The sequence below is a fragment of the Ambystoma mexicanum genome, chromosome 12 (assembly GCF_040938575.1).
Source record: "Ambystoma mexicanum isolate Mex_15411 chromosome 12, UKY_AmexF1_1, whole genome shotgun sequence".
NCBI classification, from domain to species: Eukaryota; Metazoa; Chordata; class Amphibia; order Caudata; family Ambystomatidae; genus Ambystoma; species Ambystoma mexicanum.
The window spans coordinates 1,224,827,201-1,224,843,951 of record NC_090936.1 but is presented as its reverse complement, the minus strand read 5'-3'; the positions used below and the strand labels follow the sequence as shown (position 1 = coordinate 1,224,843,951).

Genomic DNA, 16,751 nt, shown 5'->3' with positions numbered 1-16,751 from the left:
GCCAGAGACCGAGGAAGCTGAGGAGCTCGACGGGAGAGCTGGAGTGCCGACCATAGAGGGAGCAGCAGAGGCGGCAACGGAGACCGAGTGCAAGAGAGAGAGCCAGCGACGTTCCAGCCTGGCAGCGTGAAGCATTGGTGCGCGGTCATGGTGAGGGACGGCGGCAGCCCATCGGAGGAAAGTGGACACTGCATGGTGAGGGACGGCGGCAGCCCATCGGAGGAAAGTGGACACTGCATGGTGAGGGACGGCGGCAGCCCATCGGAGGGAAGTGGACACTGCATGGTGAGGGACGGCGGCAGCCCATCGGAGGGAAGTGGACACTGCATGGTGAGGGACGGCGGCAGCCCATCGGAGGGAAGTGGACACTGCATGGTGAGGGACGGCGGCAGCCCATCGGAGGGAAGTGGACACTGCATGGTGAGGGACGGCGGCAGCCCATCGGAGGGAAGTGGACACTGCATGGTGAGGGACGGCGGCAGCCCATCGGAGGACATTAATACTGCGGCTGATTCAGGCAAATGCCACGCGTCGCCCCCTCCTCTGAAGAGACTGATCCTCTTCTGAGCAGCGGGTGGAGGAAGGACGCAAGCCGGCTCACCTACCTGACACAGTGAGTGCGAGGGCCCCACCATAACGCTTTTGGATGCATTACGCAACACCAGGAGGCTCAGCAGTGCACTGTTTTGACCCACTGAGGGCTCTGGCCAAGGAACATGGGAGGAGCTGCCCGGTGAAGAGAGTGGAGGGATTCAGGCCGCGCGGTGATATTGAGGGACACGCTCCTTCTGTAACATACATTGGGAGATACGCGGATGAGCCATGAGGGCTTGGAGGTGCGCCGCTGTTGCACCACGCACCGGAATAAGAGGGAGCTGCCTGACATGGGGAGCAGATTAACCCGTGCCGTGTGGCGATTCTTTGAGACACATTTTTGCTGTATCTATGATATTGGAATGCAAGAGGGAAATCCTGGTGGACTCTCTTGCCCTACTGAGGCACAGAAAACGTGAGAAGAGGGGAGCCGCCTGGTGAGGAGGGCTGTGGAACCCAGGATGCGCAGTGGTATTGAGGACATGCACTTATTGTAAAGAGAAAGCGACAGCCAGGCAACAAGATAGACAGCTGCCTGATGTCAGCTGTGGCACAGATAGCCACGAGGTCTTGGGCTGCGAGGTAAACCTAAATGTTGACCCCTGACAAAGCAGGCCTGCAGTCCAGATAACTGCAAAGGAGCGAACACAAGTACCTGGGCCATGCGGTAGAACTGATCACACCGGAATTGCAACAATGACCCAGACGCAGCAAGGAAAAGCAGCCACGAGACCACTGCCAGAGACAACCAAACAAGGGGTACAAGAGGGACCTGGGCCCATCGGTGGACAGTTAAAGGTGGCCTTTTTATGTAAATAAGTAGCCACAAAGTCGCGTTGGGCTGTTTGCAGTTTAAATACAGGACAGGGGGAAGTATGTCACACCCAGAAAGGGGTCCATGAGGCGTTTTGCGAATTAGACCGACAATTGTATAGGGAGGGACCCTGATATCTAGCACCCACCTAGAGGAGGTGTTAAAGGGAATTGAGCTCCCGCAGCTGAACCAGGCGGAAAGGGATGGTTTGGAAGCATCTATCACTCTGGAAGAGATACAAAGCACGATTGCGGGGTTGCTGAAAGGAAAAACACCAAGTTTGGACAGGCTGCTTAGTGAGTTTTTATAAAGAATATGCACACAAGCCTTAGCCCCCCACTTGCTTAACACATTTAATGATGCGTATGACACAGGGATCCTCCCACTTAGCCTGAGAGAATCTGTAATCAGACCTCTTCTGAAACCCCACAAAAACCCGGAAGGTTGCATTTCTGATAGGCCACTCTCGATGCTTAATCAAGATAGTAAGATATTAACGACTAAATTGGCAGCTAGAATGAAAGGAGTGATACCTAGGTTAGTTCAGCTGTATCAGACAGGCTATGTTCCGGGCCGGAGCATGGCCTGGAACGTGCGGAGACTACATCACGTGATGGACAGGATGGCATGCTGGCAGAATATGTGCGCCATAGCCACACTAGATGCTGTCAAGGTGTTTGATTCAGCAAGGTGGGACTGGCTCTATGCAACAGTGTGTAGATTTGGCTTTGGACAGACGTATATTAAGTGGGTCCAGCTAATATACACTAAACAGATGGCTAGGGAGAAGACGGATAGGAGTATTTCTGAGGCATGGGAATTGGGGAAAGGAGCCAGACAATGATGTCCGTTGTCACCATCACTCTACGTCCTTTCCATGGAACCAATCGCACAGTATCTTAGAACAGAATATATAGCGGCAGGTGTAGAAATAGAGGGAGCCAGACATCCGATATCCCTATGTGCGGATGACACACTCTTATATGTCCAGAACCCCGAGGACAATTTAGAGTAGGGCCTACTTTCCTTCTTCTGGCGCCTGGATGCCTTCGGGCTTTGGCGCCTTACAAATAAAATAACATAACATAACAGAGTTGTTGCTGGAAGCTATGGCGCTTTTTGCTAAACTCTCAGGGATTGCAATCAGTATGGGCAAGTCTGCATTATTCCCAACAGCAGGTCTGCGTGGGATATAGGTTGGCGCATTGCCTGTGCTTACTCTGCAGTGGGAGGAACGCACTTTCAGATATTTGGGGATTAATGTGTATCATGACCCGGCAGAGGAACACATACATAACATGCAACATGCACTAGAGGGCATTAAGAGCTCTATGAAGTTCTGGGCTAAAATTCCTCTTTCAGTGATGGGACGAGCGGACTTGCTGAAGATGGTGGTATTGCCCAGGCTATTACACTTTTTTGTGAATGTCCCGTTTTATATAGCTATGTCCTTCTTTAGGACCCTGGAGAGTATCTGTAGAGGCTTTCTGTGGCAGAATGGGTGGACTCGAATAGCGTTATCAACTTTATACAGACCATACACAGAGGAGGGCATCCGGATTCCGCATTTTGAATTACATTAAATAGCAGGGCAGCTGCAATTTGTAATAGATTGGCTTGCAGATGTCCCTACTCCGGACACCGATGTTGCAATCCGCTGGGCAGCTTTATTATCTGAAGGAGCTATTGTGGTTCAAAAAGCCTTGAGGTGGTCAATGGTCGCACCTGGTGTCCCAGGGAGTGAGTGTGGGATAGGGCCATGACTGCGATGGGGTTTACAGGCCCTATTTCGAGGCGGATTCCTCTGGTTTCAATACTGCCATCCTCTGCTCAAGCGAGGATGGCTATACGCATGCCCTGGGAGGTCTGCGGGATGGCCACCGTAGGGGATCTGTTGCATAACACTGCTTGCATACCCTTATCACAGTGGACAATCCCGACAGGCATCCACGCAGCCCGAGTTAATGGAAAGACACTCGATAGTGGACGTCTTATTCGATGTGGCAGAGGGGGGGGGTGTCACCCAATCGAGGATATATGACCTCCTGCTGTCTAACGGACCTGCAACACCCCCCACCCCTGGTGGTTAGTTGGAATGAAGATATAGGGGTAGCCAGTACTGAAGCCCAATGGTAGGTGGTACTAGGATAACACAATGATGTGTTATTTATATAGCGCTTTTATCCAAAGCACATATTTACATACAATATCACCCAACCGAAATTGGTACTCATTTATCGACCTCGGAATGATGAAAGGCTGAGTTGGCCTTGCCGGGATTTGAACCTGCGACCTGCAGATCACGCTCAGATCGCAGCAGCGAGCGCTCAACCCGCTGAGCTATCTTACCGGCATAGGAAAGGGTCACGAAATGTACGGCTGCAGCTTATACAGCCGCTAGTACAGGTGGGGGGGGTAACATTGGCATGTGAAAGTGAACCCCAACTTACTTAAATATATTGGGGTACCCCTGATCACGCTCACACCAAATTTAATGCACCCCTCTAGGGAATAAAGGCCATGAGTCTATCTTGCAAGGATAACAAACTTTAATCTTTACAGAAAATGAGGATAGGGGGCACCCCACTCTGCCCACCCCTCCCCCCAACCAGCATTCCGTCTTCCGTGGCTGGCCCCTGCAGACTAATGGCAAGCAGGCGCTTTTATATACTCTTCAACTTGGTCACTGGATACCGGCAGAGCTCATCCAAAACTGTTGCTCTTCCTTAAAAGGGATGCTGCAGTCTCCAGTGTTGCATGGCCAGGTTACAAGCTACTTAACATGCTGTGGTTTCTGCAGGAATACATTGTAGCTCCTATTTAGCATCATTTTCTATATTATAAACATTCATACATAAACTTCCCGCCATACTTTCAACACTTCACTCAATATTGTTATATTTTATCCGGTCCAGTAATTCTCCACAAAAAAAAAAACTCGTTGTGCATTGAATCTTTTAATCTGCGTGGGTTTTTGATTGACAGAAACAGCTGCTCGGCCACGTTGTGTGCCCTGCTGGAGCTAGGCGGGCCTCACGCAATGCCTGTAGTCTACTTTTAGCACAGGCTGCATTCTTTCTGGCAGAAAGCCTGCTCTGAGATTTTAAAACTACACAGAATAACATTTACATGTGTTAACGAATGGTTATTTGCACCTTATATTTAATACTATTTTCATTTAGTGGCTGGCAATGCCTGTATGTGATTATATTTGCATGAAAAAAGCTCTCTCAGTGCTATAGTGCTTAGAAAATAGAAGATTGACAAGTGTCACAGATGGCTAAAAAAAAAAAACACTCCAACTCCCAGAGACGGTTCAAGGGTTTTTATGGTGTTCTTTGGCAGGGGGCTTATTCCATCCCTTACTCTCTCGTCTAGTTGCTGCCTTTAGTACCCTAGCCCCAGGCATCTTGAGCCCCCACATTTTTATATAGATATTATCAGCCCCTACTATCTAATCGCAAGATACTTGCTAATGAGGACCTAAAGGCAATCGCCTTCTCTATCTCCTCCCTTTCCACTCCTTCCCCCAGAAGCTCACTGTCTCCAGAGCCCTGGTTCTCTCTAGGCTGGACTATTCTAACAGCCTCTTTCTAAATCTGCCTCTGCAACTTATCCAGAACAGGACTGCAAGACTTGTCCTTGGCCTCAAGCCCAGGGATCGTATCCAGGACTGAAATCTCTGCACTGGCTCCCAGTGGCTGCAAGGATTAAGTTAAAAACCCTCGGCATTGTCCACAAGGCCTTCTGGGGTCTGGGGCCGCATTACCTTCAACTCTCTTCCTAAATATCTCTTCGCTCATCCGCCTCCAACTCCCTCAGGGTCGGTCGCTTCTCCAAGCAATGAGTTGGTGGTAGATCTCTCTCTTCGGCTGGGGCCTTCCTCTGGAACAGCCTTCCTGCCTCCCTGAAACTTGTGGAGAACCATCTCTGGTTCAGGAAGCACCTCAAAAACTTCCTCTTTGCTTCTGCTTTCTCTCTCCCTCTCCCCTGCTAAACTTCTGGCTGAAACTGGATACCTGGCCACCCTTTCTGATCTCAGGCCCAGGCCTCGCCAGTTGCACACCTGCACTGCCTCCCTGGCAAGCCCTGCACCTGGGGACTGATTCTGTATCCCTACAGTCCCTCTACCAGCACCTATGTCTGCACTTAACTTGCACTGGCCACCAGCTAGCAGCTTTTTATTTATCTTATTTATTCTACTATCCCATGTATTGCACTTCCCCTCTCCCTTCCCCCACGCACTTTTCCCTTTCCCCCTTCTCTTGCACTTGCGCGATCTGAATGTTACCTGGCCTAGTAAGATAGTTGTCTGTCTTCCCTCTGTTCCCACTCCCTTGCCTCGTTGCACCTTGAAACACTTGTGTATAGGCGCGTTATAAATGCCATATATCATATCATATCTAGGCTTCCACTGGGACCTTCTAAACTTGCCCTACACTATTAATGTTGATAGTAACTAAAGAGATTATAGGGTTGTGACTTGCCCGACTCGGTCTCCTTCCTCGTGTTTCTCTCCCCATCTAAATGCTGTTCTTCTCTCACTCCACACCTGCATCCACCTCCATCCTCCTCTCCTTCTGCCTACGTATTCTTCACCTATCCCCCCCTCTCCTTCTACAACCTGCCTCAACCCTTCGATATTGCTACTCCCTAATCTACACTACTCCACCCCACCTTCTTCCTAGTCACCCTCATTTCACTCGGACACTCACCTTTCATACCCTCTTCTTGCACGTACAACATTCACCAGACAGTACCACTTGGTCTCACCAACCAATAACTCCACCCTTCAATATTACTAATCCCTCCTCGACACTACTACTGCCTCCTCCACACTACTACTCTACCTAACTGTCATGGTTGGAGGCAGGAGGGGCAGAACCGGCGGGCAGAGTGCAGGCAATACATGGCGGTTGCCATGAAGTGAACAGTGTGCCAGCATCCAAACAAAAGCAGCACTCAAAAAATGTGAGGGCAAGACAGCTATGGCCTTATAGAAGGCTTCTATGCCCTTTCTGCAGGACAGCCAGCAACAGGACTACAATCCCCAGTAGCACCTGGGCCCGGCTATACAGGAAACCCACAACGGGCGTGGCACGCCAACGCACAAACAAATCTACAGTTCTTGTGCTCAAGTCCTCCCCGAAGGAAGGACGCATACAAGTGAGTACTCTACACCAGTGGCGTGTTCACCCCCCACCTGGGCTGTATATTAGTCGGCACGGTCCCCCTGCTGTGCTTACAACCTCTCACTGTCTAATCTGACGAGCAAACCGATAAAAAAAAAATCCCTCCCTACCTATACGCAACTGCTTGGAACTAGCCCACACTGGATAACACTCTGCCCGCATGCATAACATGTCCGTTCCACACTAATACTGCAGCATATTCCTACGGGCCTGCTATGCACTGAACCTACGTTCCAGGTCCCGAACTTACTACGCCACATTAGCGAACCTGCTCACTGTACCACAATCTCCAGAGCTATTCAAACCTCATGCCTGTTAACATCACTATATGAACCGGCCTACCACAGTATACTATATTGTACTGACCTATTGTACTGTGCCCTAGTGAACATCCTTCACACGATGATTTTTGCAGTCCCCTTTTTGATTTGTACTAGCTGCTATGATTCTAGAAGTCCCCCCTGATCTGCACTAGCCTACTGTGAACTGCATTAGCCTACTGTGTACCTAGCAGTCCCCTTGATCAGCACTAGCCTACTGTGAACTGCATTAACCTACTGTGAACTGCACTAGCCTATTGTGTACCTAAGAGTCATCTTGAACTTCATTAGCCTACTGTGAATGGCGCTAGCCTACTGTGAACTGCATCAGCCTACTGGGAATTGCATCAGCCTACTGGGAATTGCATCAGCCTACTGTGTATTTAGCGCCATGCTACTCAAAGCCAACAACAAGATCCCTCACAAGATCTCTAACCTCATCCCCATAACTATCACCAGCCTACTTACCCTTGCACTCACCTTATCCACTCTCTATCCTATCGAAACACACTCCAACACCACCAGCATGGTCCCACCACCACACCACATCACACCTGCTCTAACCCTCCGTGCTACTATGCCCACCTGCACTCTCACACCGACACCCACTCACACATCCAATGCCACCCATTGCTCACACAGCCTCAGACGCTCCAGACTCAGAACCCACACTCAACCACTTGACATCAGCTGCCACCCGACAGCTACAGCACTCCCCAATCTACTCCTAGGATCACGCTCCACCTTCAATGACACTCCACACTCTGAACACACACCGCCACCCAGCTGTACACCTTCACTACTGTCACTGCGTGTCACACACCCCCCCACCATTGCAGAAACGGCCAGCCCCAGCGCTAGCCCAAAGCCCAATACTACACCCACACCTCTCCTTATATGTGCCCTCCTGATATGTCCGCTCTCTCCCAGCGCATGCTCTAGAAATGTATGATCTCTTAGGAAGCCTCAACATTGGCCTACTAGCCATAACGGAAACATGGCTTCATGAAGCATCAGGTCCCTCCATTGCTCTGGCACTCCCACCAGGTTATACTATCCTTAGGCAATACAGAGGTGCACGCATAGGAGGCGGGGTAGCTCTCATCTCTAAAGATACACTCTTCCTTAGACCCATCACTCACCCCTGGGAAAGCAAGTCAGACATGCTATCAGCTAAGCTTGCCCTGTCCCCCAACTGCACTGTCAACATTCACATACTCCATCATCCTCCAGGCCTTCCGCTAGACTTCCAGGGCCACCTCCTGCATCCACTAAGCAACAACATCAAAGGCTCCACTAAGACCCTACTTCTCGGAGACCTAAACATAGGGTCTAATGACCCTAAAGATAAAACTACCAGCTCCCTCACCAAGAACTTAACGAACTAGGTTTTACACAAAGAATCTCTGGCCCCACACACACCAAAGGCTGCACCCTTGACTGGGTCGCTGACCATAACTGCCTCACCTCCATCATCGCCAACATAACACTACCATGGACCGTTCACCCTACCTACCTCCTCTACCACCAAAATCCTCTCCCCTCACCCCCTACACTAGCAAGAAGCTCCAAAAACCTCAAAGAGGACATCCATCGCTCACACCTCAACATCTCTGCACTAGCCCCACCTTTTTCTTACGACCCTAACGCCTTAGCTGACATCTACAAAAATGCCCTATCCAGAGCCATTAACGCCATAGCTCCACTTGAACCCAAAAAAGGCAAAAAATCTCCACAAAATGGATAGTACACCCAAGCGAAGTTACAAAAAACTGTTTTAACCAAATCTATCGACTATACAAAGATGCCATCACCAAAACTAAAGCTAAGTCCTTCAATGTCTATCGCCAAATCGCAATCTAAAGAAATCTTTGCCATTTTCAACGAACTCATATCTTCCCCCAATACACCAGACGAGATTACTAAAGATGAAGCCTGGTGCTCTAGTATTCAAGCCTCCATGCTAAATAAAATAGAGCTCCTTCAAAGCAAAATCAAGGATCATCACAAAACCCTAGCCCACACTCTTGGGCCGAAAAAACCTGACCCCTCTCCCCCATCAACCAATTCCAAACCATTATTCACCTTTAAAGATGTTTCAGAACTGGAAGTCACTAACATCCTCAAAAGCCTAAAACCCTCTACATGCAAAGGAGACATATGTCCTCCCAAACTGATAAAGGACTGCTCAGACCTCTTCCCATTTATAACAGCGTTCATTAACGCCTCATTCAGATCCGGAATCATCCCTGCAAGCCTCAATAAGCTGACATACATACATACATACATACATACATACATACATACATACAAAGAAGCGTGGGTACACCCCCTTCTAAAAAAAAACCACCCTCGACCCTACACAGCCCAACAACTACCAAACCATAACCACGGTGCCATTCCTCCTCAAGATCCTGGGTAAAGGTGCCCACTGCCAAATCCAACATTTCCTTGAAACCCACTCAATTCTTGGTTACAGACAATCTGGGTTTCACAAAGGTCATGGCACGGACACAGCACTGGTAGACCTAAAAAAACAGATCACACAAATCATGGATAAAGGAAAGCCTGCCCTCCTACTACTCCTAGACCTCTCAGCTGCTTTCGATCTTGTAGATCACAAAACTCAGCTCACACCTTACCCATTCAGCTAGCTTCTTCAAAGAAGCTGCACAGTGGATTACTTCCTTCCTCGAGGGAAGGGCAATGAAAGTATTCTCAGACATAGCCCATGCTGCCCCCACCACCATTCACTAGCGAGTCCCACAGGGCTCATGCACGGCACCCACCCTCTACAACCTGTTCATGAAGTCTCTCTTCGACAAGCTTGACGCCTTAGATATCGCATATACCAACTACGCTGATGACACTCAAGTACTTTTACCCCTCACTGGCTCCTACACTAGAGATGGCCAAGCCCTTCACACAATTTACACCACCACTCAGGCCTGGATGGCAGCCAACGGCCTATGCCTCAATGGAGAAAGGACCAAAATCATCATTTAGGCCTAAGAACCACACTAGCCAAGCTAGACAGCTTATACGCCAACTTTACCATTGACAATACCATCATCCCTGTTTCCATCATCCGGTCAGTAAAGACCCTAGGTGTCTACTTAGACTCCACACTATCCATGTCCAGACAGGTTAGCGCCATCACCTCCGCCTCAGCACGCACTACCAAACTCATAAATGCAGTAAACCATACTTACCCAAGCTCAACTGCCTCTCAATTGCCACTATTGGAGCCAAATTGGACTACTGCAATGCCCTCCTAGCAGGCACTTCCAAACACAACATAAACAGACTTCAAATCACGCAGAACACGCTCAGAGCAGCAATAAGCCTTCCCAAAAGAGAACATCACTCAGGCCAGACAGGCAGCCCATTGGCTCCCTGTTAAATAAAGCATCCGCTTCAAAATCCTCACCCTCACCCACAAATGCCTTTCATTCTCAGCTCTGTCATATCTGGCACAAACTTTATCCAAACCCACTCACTCCAGACGTACCAGAACGCATTACACCAACCTTCTTCGCACTCCCCACATCAACAGATCCAAAGCGGGAGGATTAGGTTTCCCAGACATAGCCACTAAACGCTGGAACACCCTACCCACAGACATCAGAACAGAAAACTCTCTTCCCACTTTGCGCAAAAAACTCAAAATCCTCCTCTTCATCTGACCCCTTGCTGCTTGGCTTCATGTCTGTATATATGATTTCAATAGGATTTCAATTGTTTTATCACTTCTGTAACTAAGTAAAACTGCCTGTAACCAGCGCCACAATGCCTCAGGGCTGCTGCACGCTCAACAAATGCGAATAAATAAATAAGGAAGGCGTGTCTCCGAGCAGCTTGAGCTTCGCTTCCAAATGTGAGGGGCCACACCCCACCGGACAAGCATACTGGCCACTCCCTAGACAAAGATAAGTGATGCAGCGCTTTGTTGGACCATGGGGAGCACAGGGGGGGTTAAGCAGGGGACCCGCCCCACCAGACATCCGGACCCTGCTTCCCACAAAGCTAAATCCGCCTCTCATTACAGCTAACGCACCGCGTAACGAAGCGCACTGTTCACCCCCGCTGAATTGATCCAAAACCTATACTGAACCACCGCTAACTACGCAATAACTGCATGTGACCCAACATCACGGAATAAACCCCCAGAGTGGCTACTAACTGCAGAGCACCCCTGCTAAAGCCACATGCAACACATGTCAGAAAGCCACGTGCGTCCATACCAGTGTTGTGAATGCATGAATATATGCACATGAGCAGCCACATGCGCCAGTAAAAGACGTGTGCACTAATTGTTGCAGTTTTTTGCATCATAAACTCCTACTGTGGCACAGCAACACCCAAGACCAAACGGTCACAGGAGACAACAAGGGGCCCTCCAAGGCGTACAACTAACCAAAGCTAAGTGCAAATGCCAAAGTCATTAATGTGTATTGCTACTGTTCCATGCTATTGTGAGTCTGAGGTGTGAGATAGAACCAGGGAAAAATGCTTGTGAGTCTTGTGTATGGTAGCAAGGCCAGTGAATGGTGAGTGACAGCACGCTTGAGGCGTGCACAGTGGTCTGAGCATTTCTTCTCTAAACCCCACCTTACCCACCCACAACCTCTTGCTAACCCTCTTCCATGTTTCCCTACTACCCCTTCCTATCCAACCAACAGTACCCTAACCCTCCGTCCCCGCTGAGGTTGTGCAGCCCTATGTAAGTCTGAATCACAGGTCCCAAAACCGTAGTAGGGGCGGTTAGTTTGTGCCACTCCTGCACCGTGGCGCTGTGGGCCCCTGTCACTAACCACCTTCCCACACACCCTCCTTTCACTCACTCTCTACACTGCACACCCTCAAACACACTCTCACTCACCTTGCAGGCCCATTCACCACAAAGTACCCCTTGCTCTCACCAACCAATACCTCACCTTGTCTCCAATTCACGTCCACACTCCAATCGTCAGTCCTTTCTCCTGCTGGTCTCTAGGTCTGCCACCTCGTCCTACTCGGACCTCACCTGAAAAACCCACAACTTCCTGTTAACTGTTGCCCCTTTTATCCTCCCCTCCTTCTTCGATTGGATTACTGGCACCAACCAATCTGGTGCTGCCTTCCCCATCTGTGAGATGTTACAATCATTGGAGCTTACAAATAGCGCTTAAGGCCGGTCTCTGTTCCCCAGATCGCTCCGACGGGCTGCAACAATGGAGGACTGCATTGCAGACTGAGTCAAAAGCTGCTCTCTTGCAAGTCCTTTTGTTAATAGGTCTGGCACAGCGGTTAATGCTCTGCGTGCACTACTGCCGGGGAGTGGTGCACATCATGTCTGGCGACACAGACTCAGTTTCTTCGCTCGCTGACTCTCTCTCTGGATTTCAGATTATCATAGCATCGGGCACTGGTAGGTTGGAGTCCTGCCACTGGTCTTTCTTTTCTTAGGCTACCTCTTTTTTGGTTCTGTAAATGAAAGTGAAAACTTGCCAACATTGCGCTAACGAGGCATGGGGCGATCCAAGTTGTTTATGTTCAGATATAAGCAGGCACTTGTGTAAGGGACAGTAATTGGGGTCCTCTCAACTTCCATTGTCCCCCTCTGGGGTAGGAATGGCACTTGCTTCCACCCTAGTAGGCTGCAGACCCCAGGATAAGAGGGTTTCCTATCCCCAGGTGACAAGGTCAGGTTACAGACCTTGCCACACATGATAATCTAATACAGTATTAGTTACTTACCTGTAACTCCTGTTCTCCAGCATGGGTATCTTTCATAGATTCACACGCTGTGAATATTCCCTGATGTTAGGCTGGGAATCCTCAGTAACAGAGCAGTTTAAACAAACTGAATTTGAGTCACTTTTGTGCTCTAGTATAGTCACTTTTGGGTCATACTGCCCACAGCCAATAGGAAACAGCTCCCTTAGCTCCACCCCTAGCGGCCACCTTCAGATTTTTCACTGCACATTTGTGTTGAGTCCTCAAAAATCCCTCACTACATTTCTACTAAAATATTTACTAATCTTTAGAATATCATCTGCTTTCGAATTTACTTCGACGACAAATCAACATCCTTGTCTGCATGAAGGGTAATGAACACCTGATGGCGCCTCTGCCTCCGGAATCCCATTCTCCAGCGCAATTCTTCGTTTTGGGCCTACTCAAATGTCTGAAGCCAAGAGGAAAAGTCTTTTCAAGGCCTTCACATAGTGTGGCCTCAAGAAGGTCTTTGTGGAGGATGACTGACTTTACTGCCTCCACCAGCACCATGTGATCAAGGATTTTGACATTTGTCAATCCTGTTCTAATTAGACCCACCGCAGGTTGGTTGCGTGGCTCGCTGGGGGGTCCCCTGACTCTGCTTGGGTATGGAGTCATGCCTCGCTCAGGCAAGTTAGGTCTACCCAGCGAACCACCCCTAGTAAGACTTCAAGATCGCACGACAAGCCTACCAGGAGCAGATAAGACACACAAAGATCCATTCAAGAACAGACCGAAGATGCCATTAAGGTCCCCCAAAAAGACTCGGGACCGCCCATGACAACCACAGTGTCAGGTTCCCATTGAAGTTCTCAGTAAAGAGGACGCTACGGGTATGGGATAAGGATTGTGGCACCAAGTAGGTGAACATTTTTTGTTTTATTCTTTGTGGGGTAGCGTATGCTTAGACTTCTTTTCCTTAACTACACTGTCAGCCTGCAGCAATTGTCCCAACACAAGATGGAGATTTCACAGAACAGAAATGATTGGTTCAGAGACTATTGTGAGGTAGTTTGGAACGCCTGGCAAGGTTCTAAACTGCCTTTCATTCAAGACAAATTCAATGAAGGACATAGCCACATTAAGCTTCAGAGGATTATTAGAGAACACTGAAGTAATCTGAAGACAGGTTTGAAGAAATTAACTACCCAAGTGATCCTGTAACACAGAACTCGGATAAGTGACAGTTAAAATTGTTAAGAGTGTGTCACGACTCACCGGTCTTGGCAATTATGGAATAGACTTCTATTGAGACGCCATTGTTGATCTGTCACGTTTTTTTCCCTGAACGTGCCCCGCGTTCTAGTTCTTTTCCAACATGGCCGCCACCAGGCCGAGTTATCTTCATTCGGGACCGGCGCTCGGCGCGTTTCAACCCCTTCACTCTGTGCTTTGGGTTTTACGCTGCCGTATCATTTCCTCTTGGCTCTGCTGAGCCCTTCTGTCCATCTCCCCTCTTTGCTTACCTGCCCCGCTTCTTCTGCGCCTTCCATGCCTTCTGTTGCCCCTCATCACTGACATCCTTGAAGCCGTGCATGGGGCTGCGATATTTTCCAAACTCGACCTAAGGAGTGCCTACCACCTGCTTAGAATAAGAGAGGGAGACGAATGGAAAACGGTTTTCCGTACCCCTTTCGGCCATTTCGAGTATCGAGTTATGCCGTTTGGGTTGGTCAACGCTCCCACCATCTTTCAGCGCTTTATGGATCGTCTGTTTTCCGACCCGCTATTCCATTAAGTTATCTTCTATCTAGACGATATCCTGGTTTTCTCAGCCTCCAATAGCGAACATTCGAACCACCTCCGAGCTGTACTTACACGCCTGCAAAATAACAAATTGTTGCTAAAACCCGAAAAATGCTCATTTGCTGTCTCTACCGTTCCCTACCTGGGGTTCATCCTTTCAAGGGAAGGCATTACGATGGACCCACGCAAAGTGGAGGCTGTCATAAACTGACCAAATCCTACTTCAGTGAAGGACATTCAGAGATTTTTGGGGTTTGCTAACTTTTATCGAAAGTTTATACCCCACCTTTCTGAAGTCATGTTACCATTGACGGGACTGCTGAAGAAATCTAGTGGTGCATTCTATTGGTCCGACGAGGCCAATAAGGCTTTCTTACGTCTTAAGGAGATGTTCACAACGGCCCCCATTCTCCGTCAACCTGACACGACAAAGAAGTTTATCATCGAGTCCGATGTCTCCGCCAGAGCTATTGGGGCCGTGCTGTTACAAGAATTCGAAGGCAAGGAACATCCTATAAGTTAATTATTCAAGACACTTATTCTTAGCGAATGTAGCTACCCAGTTATCAAGAGGGAACTCCTGGCCATGAAGCGGGCCTGTGAGGAATGGAGACATCTCCTTCAGGGCAACCCCTACCCTTTTGTGATACGGAAGGATCATAAGAACCTTCAGATTTTGCAGAGAATGGACTGTTAATTCTAGACAGGCCAGATGGGCACATTTTTTTTCCCCAATATAACTTTGAAATCACCTACCTTCTGGGTGCTCAGAATGTGTTGGAAGATGCTCTTTCACGGAGGGATACCCCTGCATCTACATCGGACCTTCTTCCTGATCCGTTATTTCCCAGGAATCGAATCATCCTACATGTATCTTCCTTTCTCAATGAAGTGGAAGAGGCCACTATAGCCTTCCATGATACCATTCGTAAACATCTACTCTCCGAAACGGAAAAAAGAAAGGGGTTAATATTTATCAAAAAGAGACTTTCTTCCTACTCGCACTCTTCGATCCAAAGTCCTTTCTTGGTGTCATGAGCACATCTCGGCAGGTCACAGAGGAGTAAAAGGCACCACAGAACTGATTTCTAGTTCCTTTTATTGGCCCTCTATGTCCGCTGACATCAGGGAATATGTGGACCCCTGTACCGTCTGCGCCAGAAGCAAATACCGAACCCAACGTCCTATCGGACTACTAGAACAAGCTGCACCCCCTCCAGACCATGGAGTCATGTTTCCACCGATTTTATTGTGGAACTACCTATCTGTGAGGGTTGCACGTGCATAATGGTCACAGTTGACTTCTTTACCAAGTTAGCTCACTTTTCCCCGTTGGCAAGTCTTCCATCCGCTTCTGAAACAGCCAGAATTTTTGTACGGGACATTTATCGGCTACACGGACTACCCGACAAGGTGGTTTCGGATCGAGGGAGTCAATTTACGTCCCGATTTTGGACCGCCCTGTGTGCCAGATTGGGGATTGAAAGAGCTCTATCCTCTGGCTTTCACCCTCAAACCAATGGTCAGACTGAACGGCTTACTAGCACCCTCGAACAATACCTCCGATGTTATGTCAACTCGCAACAGGACAATTGGGTAACCCTTCTGCCCACGGCGGAATTCTCGTATAATAACGCTGTCCACTCAGCCACTAAGTTGAGTCCTTTTTTTTGTACCTATGGGCTACACCCTCGCAGCTTACTGCCTTTTTATTCCACTCCCTCGAACATACCGTGCCTTGAGACACTTCTGAACTCCATCTCGGAAGCGCATCATCTGGCTCCGAGTAATCTCAAGGACACCCAACATTCCGTTAAGAAGCAGGCTGACCATAAGCGTTTGCTTGGTCCACCTCTGGCAGAAGGAGACAGGGTTTGGCTCTCCACAAAGTACATACCTAGATGGGTACATCCATCCAAACTCTCTCCCATATACATGGGTCCTTATAAGATCTCTGCACGCATCAACCCAGTGGCCTTTCGCCTGAAGTTGCCTCCGAGCCCCAGTCTGATTCATCCAGTCTTCCACTCGTCATTACTTCGTCAAGCCAATTCCAGCACAGCCCCTAGACCTGTGCCTGTCAAGTCCTCCCATCAGAAGGACCATCCCGATGAATATGAGGTTTCTCAGATTCGAGACTCTCGGTTTCGCAAAGGCCGGGTGGAATATCTGGTACATTGGAAGGGGTACTCTACCTCTGAAGATTCCTGGGAACCCAGCTCTAATGTTCATGCTCCATGTCTGATCCGGAAGTTTCATTGCATACTGTCACGACTCACCGGTCTTGCCGATTATGGAATAGACTTCTATTGAGACACCATTGTT

General features: G+C 48.9%; 1 protein-coding gene across 5 annotated transcripts in view; it reads right to left on the bottom strand.

Annotated features, from left to right (window-relative positions):
- CHPT1 (choline phosphotransferase 1) overlaps positions 1-16,751 on the bottom strand; it is a 759,006-nt gene that overhangs the window by 253,385 nt on the left and 488,870 nt on the right. The gene's annotated exons all lie outside the window — the stretch shown is intronic.